Source organism: Armigeres subalbatus, chromosome 2 (genome assembly GCF_024139115.2).
Source record: "Armigeres subalbatus isolate Guangzhou_Male chromosome 2, GZ_Asu_2, whole genome shotgun sequence".
In the NCBI taxonomy this organism is placed as follows: Eukaryota; Metazoa; Arthropoda; class Insecta; order Diptera; family Culicidae; genus Armigeres; species Armigeres subalbatus.
The window spans coordinates 216,335,524-216,348,293 of record NC_085140.1 but is presented as its reverse complement, the minus strand read 5'-3'; the positions used below and the strand labels follow the sequence as shown (position 1 = coordinate 216,348,293).

Here is a 12,770-nt window from a genome sequence, read left to right as displayed (position 1 = left end):
GACAACTCCTTGATAACTTTTTACTTTTCAACGCAATTTATGCAAACTTTGTGTTATTTGGTAGTCCAGGAAGTCGAAAATGCATTGCCCGTGAGTAGTCATATGAAAAGTCGTGAAAAAATGAATTTTAAAAAGTGCCTGGGCAATACGCCCCACCTCAACCAAAGACGTTTAATTGCTCTTCATTAGTATTTTATCTATCCCATAGTAAAAAGCTTACAAATCCTTTATGCGCTTGACATTAAAAAACCAACATAGGTCCATTCAAGCAGGTGTGAATTACATTTCAATATTTTCCATACAATTTGGAAGCAACTGCTGCAGGATCGCTGCGCTTGTGTCCAGTTGGTAAGGGCATAATGTCCTGCCTACACTGGGGCGTTTTGGCCAGTGAAACATGTTTTCGAAAATCGTTAAATTTTTGAAGATGGAAGCAATTTTATATCATATTAACCACTGAGAAAAGTAATTTTGTTGCCCAACTGAGTGTTGCAGTGCAAATTTTGCGGACAGTATGCCAGAGTCGCTCCAGAATGTTGAGCAAACAAACATGAAAAGTTACATCAAAACTGTAACTTTTTGTATTTTGCTATTATTTTCATTGTGTAATACAAAAATACTTCCACATTCACATAGTATGATGGGTTTACATATACTTATAGGTACCAACTGTTTTTGACCCTTAATTAGTTATAGTTTTCTAGAAATCAAAGGGGGGCGTTTTGGCCAGGTGGGGCGCATTATACCGTCTTACCCTATATCGCGCATTGAGTCCATTCAGCGCAAATTCGTACGCTTCGCCCTGCGTCGCATTCCCTGGAACGACACAAATAATTTGCCCAGTTACGAAGAACGATGCGGACTGATAGGTTTAGAGCTCTTAAGTATACGTCGTCAGGTATCAAAAGCACTATTTATTTCTGACCTTCTGCAATCTAAAATTGACTGTCCGTTCTTGTTATCAAATTTAAGCACTCATATTCCTACTCGAGAGCTTCGTTCAAGCTCCTTTATTTGCTTCAGGGGTGCCCGAACAAATTACGCACATAATGAGCCCTTTATAAGCATGTGTCGTATATTTAATCAATGTTCTACTGCTTTTGACTTTTCTCTTCCTCGTTCTGCACTTCGAAGAAGATTTCTTCTAATATTATCTCCACCTCGCCTTATCACGTAACATCAAAATGAACTGGTTAAATAGATTGTAGATGGAATTGTAAATAGAAGTAGTTATATAATAGTTAAGAATAGTAGTATTAAGCTAAAATTGTATCATTTGGAAACATTGTATTTTCTGATGATATGAAAAGAAGAGGAGGTTTTGCGCCCATTTGAGAAAGAGTGCAAAGTGCTCTACTCAAACGGGCTTTTCCCTGCTTCAAAGAAATAAAGAAATAAAAATGCCGAAAGTAAAGGTTCACACAGATATTAAAAAATTCCATCAGCGTAAAAAGCGACCCCATTGTATGAATTCTTTAAATGAATTTTTAGAGACTATAAAGAAAACTACTATAAATACTATACTATAAAGAAAAGAGTTTTTTTTTCACAGAGCTTTCCCAGTGTATCTGAAGAATGTTCCATTTTTAATTCAAACAACTCGACGAAACATGTCAACCAGTGGTGAAAAGTCCATACCGTTGTGTGGGGCTAATGTTGACATTGGATTATTGATTTTCTAAAAACATTAATAAAGTAGCTTTCTGCTGCAGGTTTGTTTTTGCTTTTCTTTTTGTAGTTTTGTGCTTATTTTTGACCCCGAATAAAGCAGATTAAAAGTAATCAGACGAGATGTTTTATGTACTGTTCAATAACTTCCTCCATCTAATTCACCAGCCTTTTGTACATATTCCTATATGTACAATACGAATATATACCATTCGAATTGATTAAAGAAAAATGATCAGTCATTTCACAAGATGAATCGTGACAAAAAAACATCCACACATTTTTACAATGTTCTGAAACTCAGATGTGAATATGTACATTATGTACATTATGAAGATCCTTCGTACCGTAGTTAAAAGCACCAGTCTATCGTACTGAGGGTCGTGGGTTCGAGTCCCATCGAAGGAAAGTGGTTATTTTTTTTTTTTTTTTTATTCGTTTATTTATTTGGAAGGCACTCTGTGTTCTTAACCGCTACTGTGCCGTGATCTACTGTGGTACTCTGCTGTACAGAGTCCACACAGAATCTATTTTTAGATGTCCATAATTCGTTATTGTTGTCGTTGCCAGTCCATATCATCGTGAGTCCATTGTGTTCATTCGTCCATGTGGTGAATCCAGTGATCGTTGCTTTTGTTCGGTTGCTATTAATCGAAGTACGTTGGAGGAATGCCTCCGAGAAGAACAGATTTGTCAGTCGTCATTAGGCAGCCGTGTCGGTGAGGCGCGTTCCCCAAAACGCCACCGTACGGACTGCGATTCTGGCGACTGGCAAGGGTTTGGTGGAGGGGCTGGGAATCGAACCCATGACCATTCGCTTATGAGGCGAACGTGTAGCCAACTACGCTACGGGACCCCCGAAAGTGGTTATCTCCAAAACATTTTTCAAATCAAAATCTTCCACGTGATGTACATATTCATATCTGAGTTTCAGAACATTTCAAATTAATGTCCAAGTTGGGTGGTCCAATGCCCGGAAAATAGGCAATTAACTATGACTGAACAAATACATTTTTATTTGTATAGGTTATTAAGCCTCAAAGATCTAGTTCAGAATTTTAGTTTGATATGTAGCGTCTTGTAAATTTAGTTCAATTTTCATGCTCGTTGAGCCACCCATCTGCCAAATTTCGACTGATGTGGCTATTTTTGGTCTTTGTAGAATCGGGAACGTATATGCTTTTCGTATATTACCAGTATTGCTTGTTACCAATTATCTAATTCCCGTAAATCTGGATTCTTGGGAACCTGTTTCAACATATCTCTCTAAAGTGCTTTCCTTTTACATTTTATGATTTCGTGAATTGAAGTGAATAGTAATAAAATTCAATCAATTTCCATCATTCTTCAAAAATGCAATTAGTTTTTTAAAACTTTTTTCGCAGAGCACTATACTGCCGTGAATCGCATATCTGTCCCATCTTTGCTGGGTTTCCTATTCATATGGGACAAATATGCGATTCACGGCAGTATAGGACACTAGGTCTAATTATACGAAATATTTTTTCATCAGCTTACGCAGGAAACATAAGCAACAATAACATTTTCTGAGACTATTAGCATCAACGTAATGACTCAATAAATCAGTAACCTTGATCTCAGTTTAGGCCAAGGGTTATGATTTCCATTGCTCAATTTTTCCCAAGTATAAAATATTATTCTCTTTAATATTCAGATTATCTTGCTTCAGCAGTTATACAATATAGTCAATTTTTTATAGTGCCAGAAAAAATAAGATGAAGACCAAGAAGATTTACTTCTTATTGGTACGTGCACGCAAGCAAGATTTTCTTGATATTTATTTCAATCCGCTTGCCGCAGGATTTGACACTACGTCCTTCGTAAAAACTTCATAGCCTGGTATCGCTGTTTTCCATGTAATGTTTCACACATTATAACGATTTTCATCACCCAGCAGTGTGATACCCCGGGATTCTTCGGTTCCTTCTCTCTCACTCTCACCATTTTTTCCATACCTCAAACATGTTAATTGTGGCATTGGTCTTCTTCGGCCTGTCTTATTCCAGGCCAATGTTCATACTTTTCACCTAACTAGTTAATATTATAGAATCGAGGAAACACAAAAACTGATACAAATATTTCACTTGAAAGCTTCTTCAGAAAACTGATATCCTTTTTTTCATTTCAAGCATTTTTCACTTTTAATGCGTGAACCAAAGAGACAATCTCCCGGATAACACAGGGTTGAACTTATCAATTACCGATTTCATGGGAGCGCTGCACACCTTCAACACCAATACGTATTTAAGACTGACGGATTTGATTATTCTTCAGCACATTCACTTTTCAAGTCCACCAATTTTTCTGCTTCATTTTATAATTTATGGTTCAAGTCACCTCATGTTCCAAGTTGTTTTTAGCACACTCTCACCCATGTGATTTATTTTTGGTGTTACATTACTTTTTCTCACAAGCATTAATGTATGCACTATAGCGATATCGAACTCGCGAACACCTGCAGTTTTCGACTAGATTAATTATGAAGACATTTATAACGAGAAAATTATCGCATTGGAAGATCTATGACTAATGTTCAGCAGGACTAATATTTCCTAAACAATAACCCGTACAAATGAAAAGGGAAAACCATCGGAGTATCGGTATTCGGAATCAACAAACAGGAAAATAGAATGTCACTCGTCTCGGAAATTGAAACATAACTATTTTCACACAAGCCAAACGTGTGAAAAATACTCAAGCAAACATGATTGGAGGGCATGCGCATGAAATCCGTTGACGCTATGCAATATTGTTGATTTTGACGGGTCATCCGCAACATTTTGCACGGAGAACATATTTATCTGCACAGCCATAAACTCCAACAGAGCATATTTGAAAATGCCATAAACTTGTTAAAATATATAACTTTCTCCTCGACATTCTCCATTAACTTGAACGGAAAGAGGTTCGGTTGTGGGCAGCCTTTCGTCTTCGGTCTATAACTTTGGCCATAGTTGATCTTATGCGAAATTTGTGTACCAATTGAAATCTAGACGAATAACCCTACTAACGGGTGGCCACTGAAAAACGGGAAATTCAATACTTTAATACTTTTCTATGAGAACATTAATGCATTCAGAGAAATATTCCATTATTTATTTGTTTATTTATTTAGTACGGAGCCATCTGACTACAATGTCTTAATGAATAAAAAAAACCCTGAATAATCCACCTAGCGGTGCCACCAGTGCATTTATCGTGCAAGAAAAACTAAAAAATATAAATGAGCGTGTTTTGGGCATAAAAAATAGTATTTTGGCAATAGCTTCTGATCTCATAGTCCGACCTGGCCAATTTTCAAATACAAACAATGGGACACACATATACACACACAGGGCTGCGAAATGGTGAGTTGACATCTGGGAAGGAGCGACCTACACAGCTCTGGTCCTCACAAGTTCCAATCTCACGCTTCCACGGGTCTTCCGATGAAAATCGACCGCCAGCTAAGGGTTTTGTACTTAGCTGGTAGTGCAGCCTGGACACTGTTGTCCTTCTGACATCAGCTAGAGTGAGTGGGTGCGACCAAGGGGACCATCGTCCCTAACCCCTAATCCCAAGGCGTTAAGCGACCCGTGCCGAGGGGATGCATGGCCAGTGGCGTGAAATAATGAGCTAGGGCTTTAACGGAGCCTGTGGGGTACCTGGGCACCCCACACAGTAATTGTCCCTTACCGCGTCATGCTCTGGCGTGGCTCTCGTGGGATCAAAATGGAAAACCAAGTCAATTCTTCTTCAATTAATGGTAGTAGTGTAGGCGATAACCCCTTCGCAAGAGGTGGGTTGTTTAGGTCTCCGCCTAGGAGGCCAGAGGCAATAGTCGGCAGCTCGGTGCGTAGCGCCAGCGTGGGTCACTTAGCCTTCTCTTCGGCTACGCCGGTAGAGGTTATGAACGGCCCATGGCTTGTGAGGGCGATGAACCGCAAACGCGAAGGGATTTCGGCCTTCGAGGTGGCGACGGAACAGCCGGACGCCATCATCGACTTTGCGTCATCGAAGCATAATATCAGTAAGGACCTCAAGAGGAGCTTGCTGAAATTCCGAAAGTCGATGATGGAAGCCAAGCTGGATAGGGCAGTTGGGACGGCCAAGTGTAAACCAGTGAACTCCGTGAAGTTGAGGTCTACTCAGACTGAGGCCCAAGAATTCGCGGACTCGGGCGAGGTCGAATCGACCGAGGGCGTGCCAGCGAAGACGGTGGTGCCAAAGTCTACCCAGACTGAGGCTCAAGTATTCCTGGGCAGGTCGGGGGTGACTGCTCCAACGGAGCAGACACAAAAACGGGGGAGACAGTCTCCAGGGGATGAGCTCCCTGGGGGGCGCTCCCAAACGCGGAGGGTTACTACCCCGAACAAGGGTAGTGGGGCTGGGAAGCTGAACCCCGGATAGGTAGTTCCAAAACCGGGGGAGGAAGGACCTGGAAAGGTCCGTCCATCCAGGAAAGACAGTAGTAAGGGGTTACGGCAGGCTGAGAGCTCTCAGCCGCACCAGACCAGGTAAATAGAGGGGGGATGACGCCTCCTGAACCTTGGTCTAGAACAAGAGGAAACCGAAGACGTCAAGGGCCAAAAATAAGGCCCAGGCGAATGAGGGTAGTAAGAAGTCTAGGGTAGGCGCCAATCACTCCAGGGGCGATGCCCTAGTCATCAAGACGGACGAGGCTAAGTACTCGGACGTCTTGAAGGCATTGATGAGTGACGTCAAGCTCGGTGAACTCGGCGCCGACGTACGTCGAATAAGACATACCCGGACGGGCGAGATGATCCTCGAGCTGAAGCGGGGCGTCTCGCAAAAGGGCGCCAACCATCACGATTTCGCCCGAAGCTGGCTCGTCCCAGTTTACGACACCCTTATAAATCTAGAAGGTTAACTTTTATCAACGAAGCTACATCATCTTCACTACCGGGACGCACGCTAGTCGACTCATTACAGTCGAGCCATTCCTGCCAGCGACCTTCAGCCGTTCCAGTTCTGTGTTTGAGCTCGGTGAAGGTGTCTTCCGCACTCCCTTTGCAGGCAAGTATACACATGAAAGGGGGCCCTCCTTAGCCGTGCGGTAAGACGCGTGGCTACAAAGCAAGACCATGCTGAGGGTGGCTGGGTTCGATTCTCGGTGCCGGTCTAGGCAATTTTCGGGATGAAAATTGTTTCGACTTCCCTGGGCATAAAAGTATCATCGTGCTAGCCTCATGATATACGAATGCAAAAATGGTAACCTGGCTTATAAACCTCGCAGTTAATAACTGTGGAAGTGCTTAGTGAACACTAAGCTGCGAGGCGGCTCTGTGCCAGTGTGGGGATGTAAGGCCAATAAGAAGAAGATACACATGAAAGTAACACTTCTTTGCCTGAACAATCTCCGTATTCCAGCGCTCTCGGTAGTATCAGCCCCATAGAGACAATAGACAATCAGGACTTATCGTGTGCTACATTGACCATCAATCCGTTGAGAGTGCGTGTTTTCTCGTGTTTCGGACAGCAGAACGATCGCGCGATCTGCCGAAACATAGATCTGCATTGCGCGGCCGGTAATAAAGTTAATCAGTTCAGTGCATGTTTTCTCGTATTTTGTACAGCGATGATTCTCCAATAAGCAGAGCGATCAGCCGAAATTTAGTTTTGCTCTATGCGGAAAGCAAAACAATCGTCACCGAAATTGAGTAAATTTTTTTCTTGTCCAGTCGTGTTTCTCCAGTAAGCAGAGCGATCGGCCGGTCGTCAAAATTTAGTTTTTCTTCATGCGGAAAGCAAAATGATCGGCTGGTCACCGATATTTTGTTCTGCATTGTGCGGGTGAGTAAGTTAATCAGAAAGTGAAAATTTAGTTCGCACTCCCTATCCCATATATCCAACATCCTAGTGATTTCTCAAAGCGAGTATCACGTCAACAATTTCCTACTTATTCCTCAATTGACCTGCATTCGGACACTGCTGGCGCTGGTATTGCTTATTTTTGGGTCACCAATTCTTACACATTGAAGATGATGTTAGTCCCAAACTTCATCTGTTGGTTCTCTGTGTAATTACAGCTGACCTGGCAATAACGGAGTAGCAACCGTATGACCGCCCATCATGCTCATGATCGTGCTCAAGCTACATTGACCATCAGTCCGTTGGTTCCTCTTCTGTATCATCACTGGGACGCACGCTTGCCGCTAGAACGGATCCCCCCAACGCAGTGGAGCCGTTGCCGCCAGCGTTCATCAGTCGTCCTGGTCCTGCGTTTGGGACTAGAAATGGGGTCTTCCGAACTCCTGTGTTCGGCAAATATGAACAACATTCAAATGGTTCTGTACCTAAAGCTACACTGTATTCTAGTGAACAATGCATCTCGCATATCCCCACGCCCTCCTATTCGCCCATCTTCGCTTGCTGACCAAACGCATCTGCAGAGTGTCCAGGACGCACCGCAGTAAGCTTCTCGGGAGATTCTTCCAGTCCCTCTATCTCAGTTGCGCCATCTGCTGCCAGCGTTCATGTAAGTCGTCCTGGCCCTGAATTTAGATGTGAATTGGAAATCTCCCAGCATGTTACTCCAGCGAAGTACCTATGCAACAATGAACATTCGCTGCCTGATATGGATCTAACTTCCAGCAGTTCTCCGCTAGTATCTTCAACCCGGTCGATCTATCGCGACACCGATGATCTCTTGATTTGCTACCAAAACGTAGGCGGTACCCTTCGGTTCGGTTCCTTCGTGGCTACATCGGGAATACCCCAAGGAAGTCATTTGGGTCCGTTAGTCTTCCTACTATATTTCAATAACGTGAATTTTGTACTCGAAGTTCCCCGCCTATCGTATGCTGATGACCTGAAAATGTTCTTGCAAATCCAATCTTTCGACGATTGCTATTTCCTTCAACGTCAGTTAGAATCTTTTGCCTTTCCAGATTTTTTTATGTTCGTTTCCTAAAGTTTTTTTTCTGATTTTTTTTCGGGATATTATCAAGATTTCAAACGGATAATCTTTTGAATTTCATTCAATGTGATATACTTCAACCCGTGACTCAATAACTACGCAGCGCAGCGATATGTTCTCTAGGACAAAATACAGCAATTTTTTTAGATTTTTCATACGCATGAAATTAGAAGAGATTTTGTGGTATACTTGAAGCTAGTTATTTACTTCCAGTTTTGTTATTACATACCAAGCCAAAACGATGTAAATATGAAGATGTTGTAAGTAAAAATATGATATAATTGTATCGTCTTATGAATTTTCGCCTGCAAAGATGGCGTTCGCTTCCGATCCGGCAGGTACGAGACGGCGTGGAGCGCAGCGAGCGAGATGGGCAGACCAGGTGCAAAATGACTTGGCGAGCGTGGGGCGTATTCGAGGGTGGAGAGATGCGGCCTCGAACCGTGTATTGTGGCGTCAAATTGTTGATTCAGTGTTATCTGTTTAGATGTAGACTGAATAAATGAAAATGAAATGAAAAGCGTTCATTTATTTATTTAAGGTCACATTACAGACTACTTATGTCCTAATGATGGTAAAAAAATACACCCGATTCTTTTTTTTTTACACGGGGAATGCGTTCCGTGTAAAAAAGGTTTTCAGTTCAAAATTTAAAAATCCGTGTTAAAATAGTTCTATGATTTCTCGACGAATCATGCAAAATGGAGCAACTTTGGGCTTGTGCATGTTTCATGTCCGTAGAGGACAACCTTATTAGCGTTATTACATGACACATTTGGTGCGGTGGCGAATCTTTTTTGACCGCAGTTTCTTCTGGAGCCCGTAGTAGGCCCGACTTCCACAGATGATGCGCCTTCGGATTTCACGACTGACATTGTTATCAGCCGTTAGCAAGGATCCGAGGTAGACGAATTCCTCGACCACCTCGAAGGTATCCCCGTCTATCGTAACACTGCTTCCCAGGCAGGCCCTGTCGCGCTCGGTTTCGCCCACAAGCATGTACTTTGTCTTTGACGCATTCACCACCAGTCCAACTTTTGTTGCTTCACGTTTCAGGCAGGTTTACAGTTCTGCCACCTTCGTAAATGTTCGGCCGACAATGTCCATGTCATCAGCGAAACAAATAAATTGACTGGATCTGTTGAAAATCGTACCCCGGCTCTCCGCATGACACCTTCCAGCGCAATGTTGAACAACAGGTACGGAAGTCCATCACCTTGTCTTAGTCCCCGGCGCGATTCGAACGAACTGGAGTAGAGGAATTCTTGAAGGATATTCTGAAATAATTGCGAAAAGAATTCTAGAATGAAGTCCTAGAGGATTTCGCTATTAAGTTCATGGCGGTTTTATCCCGGAGGAATTAAAGGAAGAGCTCCTGGAGAAATGCCTGAAGAAGTTCCTTGAAGAATTTCCGAAGGAATTTCTTATAGATTTACAAGTGAAATTATGGAGCGAAATCGGAGAATTTCTGTCATAAATTTTCTTCTCTTTTGAATGTCAACCAAATCTTTTGAATTTCAACCACCTATTTCTGAATATGATTGGATTGTAAAGTGCACATGTTAAGGGAATTCATTCCAGTCCCCGTTCAATCTTACCACTATTTAGGGGAGGGGGGCGACTGCGCCGTTCTCAAGAAACACGCAAGTTCTACCAGAAGCTCAACGTATCACGCATAGGCTTCGTGCCGCGAGCCGAAATGTGCCGGGATAAGGATGGGAGCATCTTGACGGACGAACGTGTGGTGATCGAAAGGTGGAAGCAGCACTACGAGGAACATTTGAATGGCGCTGAGAGTACAGGCAGTGAAAGTCAAGGCAGCGGAGGAGATGACTACGTCAGTTCAGCGGACGATGGAAGCCAACCAGCCCCCACCTTGAGGGAAGTTAAGGATGCCATCCAACAGCTAAAGACCAATAAAGCAGCTGGTAAGGATAGTATCGGAGCTGAGCTCATCAAGATGGGCCAGGAAAAGCTAGCCACTTGCCTGCACAAATTGATAGTCAGAATCTGGGAAACTGAACAGCTACCGGAGGAGTGGAAGGAAGGGGTTATATGCCCCCTCTACAAGAAAGGCGACAAGCTGGAGTGTGAGAACTTTCGAGCGATCACCATCCTTAATGCCGCCTACAAAGTGATATCCCAGATCATCTTCCGTCGTCTGTCACCATTGGTGAATGAGTTCGTGGGAAGTTATCAAGCCGGCTTCGTTGACGGCCGCTCGACAACGGACCAGATCTTTACTGTACGGCAAATCCTTCAAAAATGCCGTGAATACCAGGTCCCAACGCATCATCTGTTCGTTGATTTCAAGGCGACATACGACAGTATAGACCGCGTAGAGCTATGGAAAATTATGGACGAGAACAGCTTCCCTGGGAAGCTTACCAGACTGATCAAAGCAACGGTGGATGGTGTGCAAAACTGTGTGAAGATTTCGAGCGAACACTCCAGTTCGTTTGAATCGCGCCGGGGACTAAGACAAGGTGATGGACTTTCGTGCCTGTTGTTAAACATTGCGCTGGAAGGTGTCATGCGGAGAGCCGGGTGTAACTTCTGAGATGTAACTTCACAGGGAATTCCTGGATTCGAGGTGAACCAGCCTTGGACTGAAAACTTCCCAAATAAAGATAATAATAATATTTGAGGTTATGGCTTTCAGTCTTCTTATGCTCAAAAACGGGTTTTACGTTTTTATCCGACATTTCTGTTACATATATTATACCTTTATCAAGGAGTTAACTAAGTCCGGTTTTATTGTTACATTGTCTTAGCATTTCCTAATAAAACGGGACTTAGTTAACTTAGCGACTTAGAATTCTTCTGATAATTTCTATGGGAATTCCTCCGGAAATTTCTCTGGGAATTCCTCTTCTGAGGTGTATCTTCCGGAGGAGTTCCCAAAGGAACTGCCGGAGGAGCTCCCGTAAGAACTCTCGAAAGAATTTCAGGAGGAACTCCTAGAAGAATGCCTAGAGGACCTCCCGGAGGAACTCCCACAGAAACTATCGGAAGAACTTCAGGAGGAATTTCCATTTGAATTTCTGAAGAAACCCTAAATGATTTCCTGAAAAAAGCCTGAATGAGTTCCTGGCAGAGCTACTGGTGGAATTCCCGAAGGAGCTCTCGGAGGAATTCTCGTAGGAACTTCCGGAGGAATTTCTGAAGAAACTCCCGGGAGAATTTTCAAAGGAACCCCCGGAGGAAATGCCAGTGAAACTATCAGAAGAATCCTCGGAAAAAATCGTGGAAAATTCATCTTATAGACAAATATTGTCTAGCTGAAACCTTTGTAGGGGTATATAGCTGGACCATCGTCATCGTCAGAGGACATCCCAGAGAATTCCCAGAGAAATTCTCGGAGGAGCTTCTGGGTGAATTTCTATATAAATTCCTGAAAAAACTAAATAAATTCCATAAAGAAAGCCTGAATGAATTCCCAGAGGAAATTCTGGAGAATTTCCCGGAAGAATTTTCAGAGGAACCCCCGTAGGAACTGCCGATAGAACTACTGGAATAATTATCGGAGGAACTCTTGGAGGAACTGCCGGTGGAACTCCTGGAAGAATTCCCGGAGGAGTTTTTGGAGAAACTCCTGGAGGATCTCCCAGTGGAAATCTTGATGTTTTCACCGGAATACTTTGGGAATTAATCTAGGAATTCCTCCAAAAATTTCATTTTCGGTATAATTTCTGTATAAATGTTCGGTGGAATTCCAGGAGAAATTCTTTGAAATTTTCACAAGAAATTATTTGAAACTTTCAGGAAAAAATTTATGGAATTTACACAAGAAATTCGAAGATTTTTTGCGAAATGTTTACTATTTACTGGCAGTTCTGCGGAATTTCCACGGAATATTCTTAGGAACTTCACGGTGCAATTTTTCAAAAAAAATATGAGAAACAGCACAAAGAATTATTGGAAGAATTTCCTGCAGAACTTATAAAGGAGCTCGTGGAAGATTTCTTGGAGTAAATAATGGTGAAATTTTTGGATTAATTGCCGGCGAAATGAATGGTGAAATTCATTGCCGAAGAAGTTGCTGAAGGCATTCTTAAAGAATTCCTGATAGAACTTCGGATAGAATGACTGGAGCAATTGTCGAAGGAATTCCTGGAGGAAGCTTGTGTATTGTTTTTTCTGCTATTTAATAATAAATACT

At 42.6% G+C, this 12,770-nt stretch overlaps 1 protein-coding gene across 2 annotated transcripts in view; it reads right to left on the bottom strand.

The window, feature by feature from the left end:
* Positions 1 to 4,356, bottom strand: part of LOC134211648 (dipeptidyl peptidase 4) — a 59,926-nt gene extending 55,570 nt beyond the window's left edge. The window contains exon 1 of one of the 2 annotated variants that reach the window (XM_062688737.1): positions 3,891 to 4,356. The gene's annotated coding sequence lies outside the window, so the exon portion shown is untranslated. The remainder of the gene's footprint in view (positions 1 to 3,890) is intronic. The other variant, XM_062688735.1, reaches the window with a different exon arrangement.
* Positions 4,357 to 12,770: the final 8,414 nt, after the last annotated feature.